The 16,284-nt window shown below is 45.1% G+C and overlaps 1 long non-coding RNA gene across 1 annotated transcript in view; it reads left to right on the top strand.

Annotated features, from left to right (window-relative positions):
• The first annotated feature begins 9,078 nt into the window (after nt 1-9,078).
• LOC121134351 overlaps nt 9,079-16,284 on the top strand; it is a 33,754-nt gene continuing 26,548 nt past the window's right edge. Inside the window, exon 1 of the long non-coding RNA XR_005871442.1 lies at nt 9,079-9,279. This is a non-coding gene — a long non-coding RNA (uncharacterized LOC121134351). The remainder of the gene's footprint in view (nt 9,280-16,284) is intronic.

The following is a 16,284-nucleotide window of genomic DNA, read 5'->3' as shown; positions in this document are numbered from 1 at the left end:
GCATGTGTGGGAGCAGATGTTACTGGAATCTGCACCTTCCACTGATTCTATGGGAACCTGTTTTGGGATATCCAGCTGAACATCACTTGATGTATTCATTTTCTTAAACAGAATCTAAGACAGTGCTGTGAGTGAACACACAGTAATGAACTTGGCGTGTATACCTTTTGTCTTTTTCCCAAGTGCATTCTGGACTCCACTCTTAGAAGAGATGGTGGAATGATCGGGGGAATGTTTTGAATATGAGGCGGAGATGTTTTATTTGTTCTTTCCTCAAGTGATGAGAAGAATGATTCGGAATTCCTTTCCTTGCTCATAAAGGGTAGAAGAACTGCGGGAGTCACTCAGACAGGATCCTTGGTCTAACATCAGTACAGCCCTGGTTGGATACCCAGCATCACATTCATACCAAAAGGTGGCAGGGGAAGATAAACTTCAGTTTCTGAGCTTCAGTCATGAAGAGTTAGGGAGAACTGTCAAATAATCCAATCCACAGTGTGTATGGTTTGCTTGCACGTGACTACGTGCATGTGAGGGTGAGAGGACAGACTCAGACACATTCTTCAGGTGCAATCCACGTTTTTATTCTTTGATAAAGGGTCATTCATTCAGCTACCCCAAGGACCAACCTCCCAGTGCTGGTATTACAGACCAGCCTGGCTGGGATTATAGCATATATACATACATATGTATATATGTACGTGTGTATACATATATATGTATGTATATATTTTTCATGTAGATTCTGGGACTGGATCAGAACCTCATGCTCTCAAGGCAAGGACTCCACAGGCTGCTCTCTCTGCTCTACCCACCAGTAATACTTTTTTATTACTAATAGTATTGCCCTTTGTTTTCCAACACCAATAGAGGGAACACCTTGGAAACACTGCTGTCTCAAGGTGCCAATTCACCTACACAAAGAGCATACCTATTCTTGTCCCTGCTTGGTAATAAGCTAGTGAAGGTGTAGGGAAAGGGTCCTGAGGAGACTGTGCCCACTTGGCATCTGCTGGCCCTTGAGACTCCCTCTTGGCTCCTTGCCTTGTCTGGGAGGGTTGTTTCCAGAATGGCCAGCAGTAGATGGAAGGATTGAGTGCTGCTGTGACAACTTTGATTTACTGAGACTGTGGAATTAAAGACTTGATCTAATTGTTCCTTATTGCATCCTTAGAGGAGAATCAGGTGAAAAGCAAAGAATCAGTACCTTAACTACCCAAGACCTCAGAAGTGGGGTTCAGTTATGACACATCCTCAGAGCCAAAAGGTAGCTTGGGAAGACACAGGCTTCCAGCGGCATTTGAGTCACAGATGCAATTCAGGGAAAACATTTGCCCATCACTTACCCTTCATTGTCTACCATGTACACTGTGTTGTGCCACAACCTGGTCGGTCCCCTCTTACCTCTCATCTTGCCTTCATTATTATTCTACATCCTCCTTACAGACACAGAGATGCTCACTGTATGTTGCTGTATCTGCTTGACATTTGGCACAGTTCTCCTTTTCCTCGCTTGGGTTTCTGTGCCACTATTCTCTGACCTGGAATCTTCTGCTCCTTGCTAATTTCCTTCAATGTTGCAGTATGGTCTAGCAGTCTTTCCTTGCCTCCCACCCCTTAAGGGAATGGCAGCCATTGCTCTCCTCCTCTTAAATGTGCGTAATCATTGCTCTTCCTCTTAGTGCATTTCAGTGTTCCACAAACAACAATTCTGTTGCAGAGACCCCTGTTTCCAGGAACAGACCCTAGAGTTTATCATCTCCAACAGTGTGCACGAGTTACTTTTATCATTCCAAAATACCCAATGGAAACAAGGGAGGGAAGACTAATTTTGGAGCATGGGTTCAAAGGGCTCAGTCCAAGGCTGCTTGGCCCATGCATTTGGACAGAGTGACATGGCAGTGGGAGCATGTGACAGAGGAGATGCTTCACTTCATAGTGGATGAAAAGCAGAAGAGAAGAGGGCTATAGCCCTCAAAGGCACACCCCCAGTGACCTCTGCCCTGGTTCCTAAACTTACCACTACCTCCCAAAAAGGAAATTTCATGGGAAAATTTTCAGGAGTATCTTGATGACTTAAGGGATCTCACTAGTTTTGAAAGTACAGAAAGTGAGCCAATTTCCCCTTGAATTCCTTAGCGTTTTCCACTGAGGTGTTGAATGGATGAAATGTATTCGAAACTTGGCTTTCCAAGTTCTGTGACAGGCACACTACACTGCCTGTGAAAAAGAGCATGGCTCAAATGCCAGTGTATGATCTAGATGTAACTGGTGCCCCAGGTCAGCTTTTCCAACGTTGCCTCCAGAATATTGGACAGCCGAGAAAAGAGCAAGCTCATCATGCAGGTGTGCCCGTGCAAGCTGGCAAACAGAAAGGACGATGTTGTTAAAATGGTTTATCCAGACACTGTTTCACAATAGAAAATTGCCCGTGTTCCCACACTTATTAGTCAAGCCTGTCTTCTATTTAATGTATAAAATAATAGTTTAGTTTTCTGGGGCCCCTGGGATTTCCCCTGCACAAACAATATGTGGTGCCTTTTCATATCTCCAAGCTGGGGAAACCCCACTCTAGGCAAAGGGCCAGTTTCAGAGCCAGCAGCTCATTAGGGAGATTAGAGTCTGGGGAACCACAAAGAGATAATGACATGGAGGACACAAGTGAAGACAATACTCACTGCTCTGACCAAGTGTACAGCAACCTCACTGTCTTAGAAAGAGGAAGAAGGATACAAATGAGGTGGGATGCTAGGTGAAAAAGGATGTTCCCTCCCACTTGTGGCAGTGTGTTTCATGGTAAGTCTTCCAGAGACTACAAGGTCATTTTATCTTAAGTGACCCAAACAGATGCTCTATAAGCCACAAGATAAACACAATCAGTCTTGGACTGGAGAGATGGCTCTGGTTATGAACACTGGCTGCTCTTCGAGAGGACCTGAGTTCATCCCCAGCACCCACATGGAAGCTCACAACCACTGTTAAGTGCAGTTCCAGGGACCCAGTGTCTTCTAGTTTTCAAAGGCACTACATGCACACGATGCACAGACTTCAGGTCACATACACATACACACACACACACACACACACACACACACAAAGAAGAAAAAAATTAAAAATACCAATCTCAATACTGCCTAGTCACAGTCTCTCTGATGAACACAAATGTAAAATACTGGCAATCTAGGGCTGGAGAGATGGCTAGGAGGTTAAGAACACTGCTTGTTCTTCCAGAGATCCTGAGTTCAATTCCAAGCAACTGCATGGTGGCTCACAACCATCTGTAATGAGATCTGATGCCTTCTTCTGGCATGCAGATAGAATCCTGTATACATCATAAATAAATAAATCTTTAAAAATTGGCAAACCAAATTCTAGAACACATCAAAATGATCATCCTCCATGACCAAATTGGCTTCATTACAGAGATGGAGGGATGGTTCAGCATACACAAATCAATGAATGTAAAATCCTTCACATAAAGGACTTAAGGATAGAAGTCACAAGATCATCACAATAGATAAAGAAAAGACTTTTGGACAAAATCTAATGTCCCTTTAAAATATCCCTGAAAAGACTAGGAGTAGAAATAGGGTATCTCAATATAATAGAGGATATTTTTGATGAACACAGAGTAATAGGAGAAAACAAAGTGTTTCCACTCATGTCAGGAACAAGTCAAGGGTGTCCACTTTCTCCACTCTGACTTAATATAGTGCTTAATATCTTAGCTGGAGCAATAAGACAAGGACATAGAAAGGGTACAAATAAGAAAGGAAGAAGAAGAAATCAAAGTATCCTTTTCTGCAGTTGACTCCATACATAAGAGACCTTAAAGACATCAACAAACAAACAACCTTTAGACTGAGAAACACTTCCATCTAAGTAGCAAGATTCAAAATTAACCTACAAAGACTGGTAGACTTCTTAAACACCAATAACAAAAATGCAAAGAAAGAAATTATGGAAATAATTCCATCCACAATTTCTGTGAAGAAACCAATCCCCAAATTACAACTAACCAAGAAAGTGAACAGCCTTGATAAAGAAAACCCTAAAATACTAGAGAAAGGAATTTAAGAAGACACTAGAAGAAAAGACCTCCCACACTCATGAACTGGAAGAACTAATATTGTGAAAATGCCTACTACCAAAAGCAATCCACAGATTCAGTCATCCTGTCAAAATTCCAATGTCATTCTTCACAGAAGTAGAAAAGTGTCTTAACATTTGTATGGATGTACAAAAGACTCCCAAAAGCAAGGCAAACAAAAAGAATAATGCTCAAGTTATCCCGTACCTGATTTCAATTATACTACAGAGCCTTTCTCCTGCCTAATAAGAAAGTGACTTCAGACAGCCACCCCACAGCTTGTAAGTTTCTGGCTTTGAGACTAAGCACATCACACACTTCTGCTCTCCTGGTTCTGGTCACTCTACTGAGTTGACTTAGTTTGTGCTGGTCCTCCAGGAAAACCACTGCTGGGTGAAAAACACAAATGCTGTGTGTGAGATGTGTTCCCCTGAGTCCCACGTGTTGCGAGCAACCTTCAATGCAGCCGTATTAAGACATAGGACCATTAAGAGGGGATGAGCTCATGAGGCCATGGCCCTTACATGGACTAATAAGGGGTTGTTGAGGGAGTTCGTGATAAAAGGATGAGTGATCTCCCTCCCTCCCACCTGCTCTTTTTCTCTCTTTTCCATACCACCTTTCATCTTGGGTGAGTGCAGCAATAGGGTCCTGACAAAGTGCCAGAACTTTTATATTAGATTTCTCAGCCTACCAAGCTGTGAGAAATAAATTTTCCAGTCAGGGGTATCCTTTTATAACAATACGAGGTAGACAGACATTGTATAATAGTCCTCTGGATGGAGTCATTGAAGTTTGCACCCCAAATGTAGGGGGGCAGTGGATGCAGATGAACATTTGGCCTCATTGATGTGATTACTACCCTGTGGCCTATATTGACGTACTCATAGGACACTTCATTCCATTTCTATTGTTTGAAGCATACATCTACATCTCTGCGTACATGCACATGTATGTGTGTTCTTTATTGAGAGGGTGGTTAGATTTTAGGTCTGTGTTTCAATTTTCCCTTTAGTATTGCAACAGACAGATTTGATAAGCAGACCCTTGCCACCTCTACCCCAAGTCACCTGTCATGTGTTTCAATGGGAGCTTGCAGCCCACAGCAGGGAGGAGTCGTTTTAGTAGGGACTGTGTGTGTACAGTCATTCTGCGTCTTACTTGCTATCGGTAGCACTTGATGTGTTTCTTCCCCTTGTCTGTAAGGCTCTTCACATGCTTTGAGAAATGCTGGCTGGAATGACAATACACAGTATGGCCCTCCCCCTGGGTGGATTTGCTGAGCCTTTCAGGATTCTTGTGACCCTTTCTCAACCCAGCTTCTCTTGGTGAGGATGGCTTTATTTAAGCCCCTCTAAGAAACATTAGGAAATAACACAAACTATCATTTTTATTTTCCCACTGTGAACAGTTTTATGACTGTAGGCAAGGCAGTTCATCTCTTTAGGTTTCCCCTTTAAAAGAAAACCTGTGCAGTGATGGCCATTCTGTTATCTAGAGTCCTATGCTTATTCTAGACGGTTTCTAGAAACAGCAAGTACACCATTGTGCTTAGTGACAATTTTTTTTTCTGGAAAGAAAAATGTAAAAGTATGTGTTAGATGACTTTAAAAAAAGACTCATTTATTTATTTATTTATTTATTTATAATGTACATTGCTGTTTTGCCTGCATGTATGTCTGTGTGAGGGTGTCAGATCCCTGGAACTAGAGTTACAGACAGTTGTGAGCTGTGATGTGGGTGCTGGGAATTGAATCCCGGTCCTCTGGCAGATCAGCTAGTGCTGTTAACCACTGAGCTGTCTCTCTAGTCCCATCAGATGACATGTTAGATATTTAACCATATTTTAAGTCTTTTCTGTGGAAAAATAATCTGAATAAGCCACTTAATAGAACCAAATACTTCCTCCACAAATTTTAATATATTTACATCTGGTTATATTTTTGTGTGTTCAAGCATTTTCCTCTGTACAATTTTTGTACAAGAGACATATTCATAGTAACATAGAAGGATTAGATCCCCAAATTATAGCATTTAAAAAACAGATCAGCATCTTTATTCCTGTCAATTTAGTTGTTCTCTGCCTCTGAGTTTCTGGAAGGTCATATTTGTCTTCCCACAGTTCATCAGGCACCTCAGGGCAGATAGGTTGTGGGTTGAAGTGAAGTAGATGAACTTTCGTGGAACATGAGGACCTTGAAGCCTGCTGTCACCATGGCCAATGTTGAAACTTTTGACTCTGTGGACTTCAGATTTGGTCTTGCTTAGGCTGCTATGCATTGTGGGATATGACACAATAGCCTGAACACATCAAAGAACTGCCCTGTGTCACACTGATAAGCCTCAGTAAGAAAGTTTGCTTCTGCTGCTGGAGGTGAAGCAAATGTCTTAACTGACAGAACACCTGGGACTCTGGGTTCACAGTAAACCCAGTCTAAATCCACAAATAAGGAGTTTTTTTTTAATCTCACATAATATGAAGCCCAGGAGTAAGCCATTTCAAGGCTGGCTAACTCAGTGATTCCACAGATTTTAGAGCCCACTTTTAACTTTTTCAATTCCTTGATCTTTTTCTGGGTCATCCTCTTATGGTTGCTGGTGTTCTAGACATCACATTCTCACCTGTTTTCTTTGAGATGAAGAAAAATAGAGTTCTCTCTCTCTCTCTTTCTCTCTCTCTTTCTCTCTCTCTCTCTCTCTTTCCCCCCCCCCCAGAAAGTTATCAGGAGACCCCCTAAAACATGGCTAGCCGGAATGATGGTAGAAAGTATCCCTAAGCCAGTGACTGATTGGGGAGATAGAATTACTGTGGTTATATTATGTTAAGATTCAACTCCCAGCAGTTTATCAGGGCATCTCACTGAACTAATAAGTCGGAGTGTAAACAAGGTCAAAGTTCAGTTAAGCAACAATTGGAGTGAATGGTTGTGAAAGTGTACCCAATATTGGTCAGTACTAATTGCTACAAGCATTTTCTGCTTGAGTTGTGTGTCCATGTTTGTGTACGCTCATGTGCCTGTGTGAAGGTCAGAGGACAACATCTGGTGTCATTACTCAGGTGATGTCCACCTTGGTTTTTGAGACAAAACTCTCACTGACCAAGCAGGATGGGTTATTAGCTTGAACTCCTGTCTCTACCTTGCCAGTCCTGGGATTTCAAGCACAATCTACCAGTTTTGGTTGTTTTTCCGTGGACTCTGGCCTTGAATTCAGGTCCTCATGATTCTGAGCCATGCATCTAGTCCACATCTTCTGAGACATGCACAAGAAAAGATACTTTGTTTTGTACCCTACCTTCTCTGAAAAGCAGATAGGCACAGTCTGTACAAATAGTAGAAGTTATGGGTTCTTTGTAATACTGAAAAGAAACATTTTTTTCCCTTTTTGAGACAGGGTTTCTCCGTGTAACCCTGGCTGTCCTGGAACTAGCTCTATAGACTAGGCTAGCCTTGAACACAGAGATCTGCCTGTCTCTGCCTCCTGAGTGCTAGATTAAAGGTGTTTGCTGCCATGCCTTGCTTGAAAAGAAAAGCATTTTCCTTTGAGTAATATTTTTATTAATTATTTGGGAAGTTTGTACAATGCACCTCACCAATCATACTCACTTCCCTTTCCTCCCAAGTCCACCCTCCCACACTTGCACCCCTTTAAAAAAACAACAAAAACCCCACCCACCGAATTCAATTTGTGTTGTCCATATAATTCCTGGAGCATGGTCAGACTTCCAGTGGACAGCCCCTTAAAGAAAACTGAGTTGTGTGTTGACCTGTCTCCTTCCCACCAGAAGCCAACAGCTGTGAAGAGTTACATTTCAGCATCTTTATCAGTTTAAAGGACTCACTTCAGTAATTTCCTGTCTGAGCTGCTCCTTCCTTCCTTCCTTCCTTCCTTCCTTCCTTCCTTCCTTCCTTCCTTCCTTCCTCTCTCCCTTCCTTTCTTCATTGATGGGGGCGCGTTCACAGAAGCCTTCAATGTCTCTCATTCTTAGTTACGAGTCCGCAGTCACTGAAGCTATCTTGCCCAAGACAGTGGTGGCAGCATGGCTCACAGACATCAACACGCCCCAGTCTTTCAGCCAACAGAGAAAATGAATAGTAGCAAGGGCAGGCCTACCTGCTGCTGCTGAGTTCACACTTCTACCTTATGCTCTTCCTAGCTGGCACACTTGACTCTCGGGGCAGCACAGTGCTGAGGTAATGCTTTCTTATCTCAGACTATCAGGCCAGCCTCTTTCCTAGCTTCCTTACAACATTCCTTGTTGATAGTGGTGGCCACATGAAATTCTGGCCAATAAGTAAAAGTCCTCTGAATGTGGGGTTTCTGGGAACTGTTATTTTCATGACCAAGTGATAAGTGTTAGAAGATAGAAGGCTCTAAGGCACCTCCCCCTTCTTACTGTATGACAATATCAGGTGCTATAGTAGCTCTCTTGACAGCATGAGGTAATGAGCATGGGGTAAATCTTCATACTAGAGATCGGGAGAACAAAAGATTCTGAGTCATGAGACCAAGCCTAGAACTACCTACGTTCAGATTTCTGGCTGTGTGAGATCACTGAATGGCCCCATTGTTTAAGTGATTGAAGCTGGCTCTCCCATTGCATCTCAGTGTGCTGGTGGTAGAAAGGCACTGAACGCTGAACAATGTCTTGTAAGACCTTCACCTCTCTCCTCAGTAATGTGTTAGCTACGGGTTTAGGGAGACTGAGCAGGTGGACCACAGCTCTCACTTCCCAGCCCTCAGGGCCAAGTCAGATGATCCCATCCATCCTTACTTACTTTCCCCCTTTAGAATCACTTGAGTTTCTTTATTTTTTAAATCCAATTTGGTATTACTATTACTATCGCTATTATGTGTATATATGTATATATGCATGAGTATGTATCATACCATATCTGTGGAGATCAGGCGATGGTGGGAATCAATTCTCTTCTGCCATTCGAGTCCTGGGGCTTGAACTCAGGTCATCAGACTTGCTGGCAAGCACCTTTTCCTCCACTTGATTTTCTATTTCTTTTCTATATTGTTATGTTTTCTATCCTAACTAGATGTGAAAGCTTCAGGTCAGAGGCTGGACCCTTTCCCCTTCTGGCATCTATTCTTACACTGTGTGGAAAGAAGATTCTCAGTGGCTGAGACAAAATGAGTTCCAAGGCATCTTCCCTTTCCCTACAGCAACATAGAGAGAGGTAAGCATACATACTTTATCTTGGGAAGATACACATTCACTACCTTCTTGGTTTTTAATTTGAGAGCAGAAGACCTATGTGTCCTACAGAGATTTCTCCATGCTAATCACTAACACTGGGGTGGGATGTCCTTTGGATCTTGATTGCATAGTGGTATTTCCATTTCTGTACTGCTTAGATACATGGTTCTGGGGGTGTCTGTGATGGTTGGCTTGAAACTCCCTCCCACAGGTGTCAGTTTTGGGTGATTTTGTGATGATTCAGTCAAATGGCGCCTTTGATACATTTGTGTGTGCATGTGCTGGGGGAGTGGCGCTGGGGCCACCCCCACCCCAGCCCTACCTGTGTGCATCCTTATCTCCAGGACGGCATCTTGCTGGATTAATGTCATCATGGGCTTTGCCCTCATCCCAAAGCCTGCCCTGCTCATTCTTTCTCTGCAAGCACAAGAGCCTTTTGTGGGCCCCAAGATGTCATTCCAACACAGAGCTTTGTACCAGCAACTGTGGGTTCTCCTTAAGGTAACTGTGGGTGGCCCTCCATTTATTTTCCTGCTTCCTTTTTGTTTCTGTGAATTCTCCCCTCCAGCCCCTCCCTCCCCCAGCACATGCCGTCCGTGTCATCTGAATGGCCACTTAGAGGAAGGATCAGAAGTTTGTTGTTTCATTTCCAGCATAAATCAAAACTTTGTGTTCACGCTGTGATGTGACTGAGTCCAGGAATAGCTTTGGGATTGCTAAGTGTCTGGAGAGCACCGACTACAGACATGTTTTGAAGCTGGTCATAATAGTTGCTACAGCTGTTAACAGTTCCTGAAAGAATGGCAGCATTATCCACCAGGCCTGAAAATGTGCCGGGCTTGCATTGCATAGAAGTCACACTGGGATAGATGTGGATTTTTTTTCCCTTTCTGAAACCCAGCCATAAAAGTCTTCAATAACTAGAGAAATTCCTTTCACTGCTGAATCCAACATGAAGGACATTGTATTGTGACAATTCCGTATCACAGCCCATGAACGTTGTCTTTGTGTGAGTGGATGTACGGGCTGTACTGTTTTGTTTTTATTTATTCTGCATTCTTTATTCTAATGTCCTTTCCTTTTTCCTGACCAGAAAGATTGTTATTGAGCCCTTCACAAAGCTGAAATCCTTCAGTGTGTTAAAAAATGTTAACAATTCAAAGAAGTTATAAAAATTTATAAGTTGGCAGAATGCTTGGGAAATATCTGCATATTTTAATATAAATAGATAATGCAAATATTTGTTCATTGCATTGAGAGATGAGTCTCTGTTTTCCAAAAGGCCTTGCTATTTAAATTTGATTTATTTGATTACATTGAAATAAAGGGTGTCCATAGTGAATGAGGCCAAAGATGAAATGCCAGCATTGTGAACAAATGAGAGAAAGTAAGTTAACTATGTTGTTGCAGTGTGGAGCTAAACAAGTCCTTCCCAGCAGCGGGGTTGCTTTGCAGTTAGAATTCTCAGGAAGGTGACTTGCTCTTCATCATTGTTTTTGAGATTTCCAATGTGAGATGAAGGTTTGGTGTTTTAGAAGAGTGATTAGCTATCTGTCTCCCTCCCTCCTCCCCTGCCTTCCTTTTTTTTGTCACTTTTCCTGTCTCTTTAGAAAGTGAACTGACAAGGCTGGAGAGATGAGATGGCTCACTCGCAGGGTTACTCACCCGTAGTGTTACTTACCGCCAAATCTGATGACCCGAGCTTGATCCCCAGACCTACATGGTAGAAAGAGAGAACTGACCCCTGAAAGTTGTCCTCTGACCTCCATGCATACTTAGTAGTGTGCACAATTACATACACACACACACACACACACACACACACACGTGTAATTAAAATCTTTAAGTGTATTGGTGGAGTTAAGGTAAGCATGGGTTGGCTATATTGAGGGGAAAATCACATAAAGAAGAGTAGAGTAAAAATAGTTATCATATGTTTGTGGGGTGCTCTGCTTCATTTCTGTAGTCAAGATACACACATTTACAATGAGCCTGGGCCAAGGGTCTGTGTAGGAGGATTAGGATCTAGGGCTCTAGATCTTTCTCAAGTTCAAGTCAAAGTTGTCAGTGGAAACCTAGAACATGGTTGGCTCCACAGGACAACATACCAGATAGGTCTCCCCATCTGAGGGGAGACCCAGAATACTCTAGGGATCAGTCTGTAGGCCAGAGGCATCTGCAGGAAGCAGCTTCTTCCCCAGAGTTTGTGACCAATCAAGAGGGTTCCCTCAGGAGATGAATATAGACAATGGCTGATGAGGTGACTCTAGTTAAGACACAGGAGTTATAGGGCTCAGCTTTGATGCTCTCAAATTAAAAACCAAGAAAGTGTGAATGTGTGCCTTCAGAAGAACTCTGCAAAGTGCTAGTGAGTGGTCACATTCCCCAGACTGGTCACACCCCACTTCCCTCAGAGTGGTCACACCTCACATTCTCTAGAGTGGTCACACCCCACTTCCCTCAGAGTGGTCACACCTCACATTCCCCCAGGGTGGTCACACCCCACTTCCCTCAGAGTGGTTACACCCCACTTCCCCCAGAGTGGTCACACCCCACTTCCCTCAGAGTGGTCACACCTCACATTCCTCAGAGTGGTCACACCCCACTTCCCTCAGAGTGGTTACACCCCACTTCCCCCAGAGTGGTCACACCCCACTTCCCTCAGAGTGGTCACACCTCACATTCCCCCAGGGTGGTCACACCTCACTTCCCTCAGAGTGGTCACACCTCACATCCCCCAGAGTGGTCACACCCCATTTCCCTCAGAGTGGTCACACCTCACATTCTCTAGAGTGGTTCACACCTCACTTCCCTTAGAGTGGTCACACCTCATATCCCTCAGAGTGGTCACACCTCACATTCCCCCAGGGTGGTCACACCTCACATTCCCCCAGAGTGGTCACACCCCACTTCCCTCAGAGTAGTCACACCTCACATCCCCCAGAGTGGTTCACACCTCACTTCCCTTAGAGTGGTCACACCTCACATCCCCCAGAGTGGTCACACCTCACATCCCCCAGAGTGGTCACACCTCGCATTCTCCAGAGTGGTCACACCTCGCATTCTCCAGAGTGGTCACACCCCACTTCCCTTAGAGTGGTCACACCTCACATCCCCCAGAGTGGTCACACCTCACATCCCCCAGGGTGGTCACACCTCACTTCCCTCAGAGTGGTCACACCCCACTTCCCCCAGAGTGGTCACACCTCACATCCCTCAGAGTGGTCACACCTCACATTCCCCCAGAGTGGTCACACCTCACATCCCTCAGAGTGGTCACACCTCACATCCCCCAGAGTGGTCACACCCCACTTCCCCCAGAGTGGTCACACCTCACATTCCCAGAGTGGTCACACCTCACTTCCCTCAGAGTGGTCACACCTCACATCCCCAGAGTGGTTCCCACCTCACATTCCCCCAGAGTGGTCACACCTCACTTCCCTTAGAGTGGTCACACCTCGCATTCCCCCAGAGTGGTCACACCTCACATTCCCCAGAGTGGTCACACCCCACTTCCCTCAGAGTGGTCACACCTCACATCCCCCAGAGTGGTCACACCTCACATCCCCCAGAGTGGTTCACACCTCACTTCCCTCAGAGTGGTCATACCTCACATTCCCAGAGTGGTCACACCTCACTTCCCTCAGAGTGGTCACACCTCACATTCCCAGAGTGGTCACCCCTCACATCCCTCAGAGTGGTCACTCCTCACATTCCCCCAGAGTGGTCACACCCCATTTCCCTCAGAGTGGTCACACCTCACATCCCCAGAGTGGTCACACCTCACATCCCCAGAGTGGTCACACCTCGCATTCTCCAGCACTAACTTTACCTGCCAATGTCCCAGGGACAGGAGAGACCAAGAGGAGTAAGAGAAAAGGATGAAGGCTACACCCAGGACTGAGCAAGTCTATCCACACAAACATGCAAACTGTCTCACAATATCATCTGGACAGCCATTGGCTGCCATCCTACACTGTGGCCGAATCACTCTCATGCTATCCAGGGCCAGTATACAAGCTACTCATGGCCCACAGCTCTCTGAGGCTTGTGGAGGCCCAGTGCACCTGAGGAGTCTGTCCTTCCTTGGGAAAGAGGTTTAAAGGGGAATGACATTAGTAATGTCTCCCAGGGAGTACACAAAACAGACTTTTGCTGTCCTGAACTAAGAGGCCCCATTTGAAGGAGAAATAACTTCAACAGTGGAAGGCTTACAGTGTGCCAGGCATTGGAGATCTTGCTTAAAAAGTATTGGCAGAACTGAGCCTGTGGCACATGTCTGTTATGGGGAGGTTGAAGCAGGAACATTGAAAACTAGTGGCTAACCTAAATTACACAAAGAGAGCCTGTCTCAAGAAAAAACAACATGGCCCTAGAGAGATGGCTCTGTGGTTAAGAGTATTTATTGCTCTTGCAGAGGACCCAGGTTTGGTTTCTAGCACCCACATGGTGGCTCACAACCATCTGTAACTCCAGTTCCAGAAGACCTGGACTCCTTTTTATGACTTCTGAGGACACCAGGTATGCACGTAGTACAGGCAAAACCCTCATACCCATAAAATAAGCAAAATTTTTAAAAGGTGAAAAACCAGCTGCAGCATAAACAACAGAAGGAATTTTCAAATAACCCAAGGAAAGATGGAGCATAAGCAGGAGGTGGCCAGGTAGCATATATGGAAACTATTTTAGTCCTGTTATTTTCAGTTCCCTGGCTGTTGCTGATACCTTGCTCTGGACTGTTCTCGTCTCCGTAGTCTTTGTGATCTCCAATGAAAGAATTCCAAGAAGACATACTGAGTAAAGTATAGCACAAGCTCTTGGAGAGGAGCCAGATTGTAAAATTCTTCTTGTGAAAGAGAGTATCTATACAAATGTAAACAAATACTTAAGAGTATCTGAAATCATGCATCCATATGGAGTCTCAAATGCTATCAAATGCCTGTGTATGTTCATGTTTGTGTGTGTGTGTGTGTGTGTGTGTGTGTGTGTGTACAGTGGTATTGTAAAATATAGGCAAGTAGGTGTTGAAGGGCAGATGAGGGACATCTGTTGGCTAGTGGCAGTCACTCCTACTCATCTCCACTTCCCATCAGCACTTGGTTTCTTTACCAGCTCTCAACACCAAGACTTTCTGGTTGGGCAAGAATCCAGGTACTTCCAGAACTGGGGAAGTCCTGTCACTGTGTTTTCTTCTGAGGCTTACTTCAGGGTGGGGCTTGGGAGCGGAGGAAAGAATGAGGTGGGGGAGTGAGGGGATTCTCCACGTCTGCAGCATTTGGCAGAGGAGGGAAGTGGTTTATGTGAAAGAGATAAAACTCTAGGGGTTCTGAAGGAGAACCTGGTGGCCTTAGGGACCACCAGGAAAGATGGTCCATGGCAGATGACCTAGAAAGTGGGTCTGACAGGGCATGTAGGATTTCTGTGTTTTTACTTTTTGGTAGGCATGGGTGGAAGAACATTCCTTCAAAGAAAAACAGCCCAAACAGGCGCTGCCCCACAAAATGTGTGTCTGAAGTCAGGAGTGGCCTTTCTCCCTCCCCAGGCTCCTCACGGGATCCAGGGGTTAACAGTCCCACCCGAGGCTCTTCCCTTTTCTTCTTCCTTTCATTTCCGTCATCTCTGTGGTCACTTTACCCCCACACTTCATTACACTGTGTCCTTGACACTTGCTTTACTCAGTGCTGAGACCAACCTTCTCCTCCTTGGGCTGCCTTGTGACCAGGATGGAAGTGGTGTTAGGTGACTGCAAAAGCTAGGTCATGAAAAGTCAAGAAGTATCCTCCTGGGATTGTTGGGACTCTCGCCTTTGGAGGCTGAGCTGCCATGTGGGGATACAGGGCTCCAGGCTGGGCTGAAGGGCAGCAGCGCCTGGGAATGTGACTGAAGGATGCTCCTAACGCAGAGTCTCCCAAGGTTGTCAATTCTGTCTGCTGCCACTTTAGGTGTCACTGAGCAGAGCAGCTCAACCCCCCTGCATCCGTTTCAAAATTTTGGCACAAAACAGAGGAGCGTAATGAAATGGTTGTTTATGCAGCTAAACCTGGACAATTTGTGCATGCACCCACAGGCAGCCATCACAGCCAACGGTGATGCTCCCTTCTTCTGGTTCACGGCTTTCTGTTCAGCAGAGAAGGGAGGGTGGGGATTATCAACTCTTGAGAAGTCCATGTTGGCTGATTTACACCTGTTATCTCATTCCATTTTTTTAATACCCTACAGATTTAAGTGAGTGAAGGCTGGGTACCTCACTTTACCTCAGTATTTGTGAATGTGCAAACAGGACTTGGCAACAGACTGAGGAAGCCAGATAGGAAGTCTGGAATTGAGTTTGGGGATCACCAGGGCCAATTTTCTTATTTGTGTAGAAGAGTAAACTGAGGTGCAAAGAAAGGAAATCACTGCACTAAATCCTGGCTCTTTCACTTCCTGGCTCTGTCATTAGGAAAACGCACTTTTTCCCCTCTGAGATGTAGGATGACAGCTGGGGCTGAGTGAGTAAAACGGCATGGACACGGAGACTGGAGCCTGACTTGGCTACGCCGTTGCTGTTTGCTGCCTAAGTTCTGCTCAGCGGCCTTCACAGAGCTGGCAGCTAACAGAGTCAGACCCAGACCTGGCTGCCTTTCCCAAAGTGTGAGCTTCTGTGGTGCCTGGGATCGCAGCACATGGGCTCATTGGATACCTGCGTTTCCCAGTGTGGTCAAGTGCTATTTTAAGAACTTTCTCTACAGAAAGTGCCTGGGGACAACGGGCTTCGGCTGGCTGCCTCCAGCCTCACAGTCTGTTCTCAGGCGTGGGTGGCTTGTATGTCCTGTCCTGTCTGTCTGTCTTTATGTCCCCAGGTGCCAAATACAGCTGTCCCCTTCCTGCTTGTCTGCTCCATGGGGTCACAAATATGGGGCTGAGGCCTCAGAGGCTGTAACCACTTAGTAGCAACATGTTCCTCAGCAGCAAAAGCTCTCCCTGAGGTTTGGGGTGTGGGTCA

Source organism: Mesocricetus auratus, unplaced genomic scaffold (assembly GCF_017639785.1).
Source record: "Mesocricetus auratus isolate SY011 unplaced genomic scaffold, BCM_Maur_2.0 Super-Scaffold_100027, whole genome shotgun sequence".
NCBI classification, from domain to species: domain Eukaryota; kingdom Metazoa; phylum Chordata; class Mammalia; order Rodentia; family Cricetidae; genus Mesocricetus; species Mesocricetus auratus.
The sequence above is the reverse complement of the archived record's forward strand: the minus strand, read 5'-3'. Positions and strand labels throughout refer to the sequence as shown.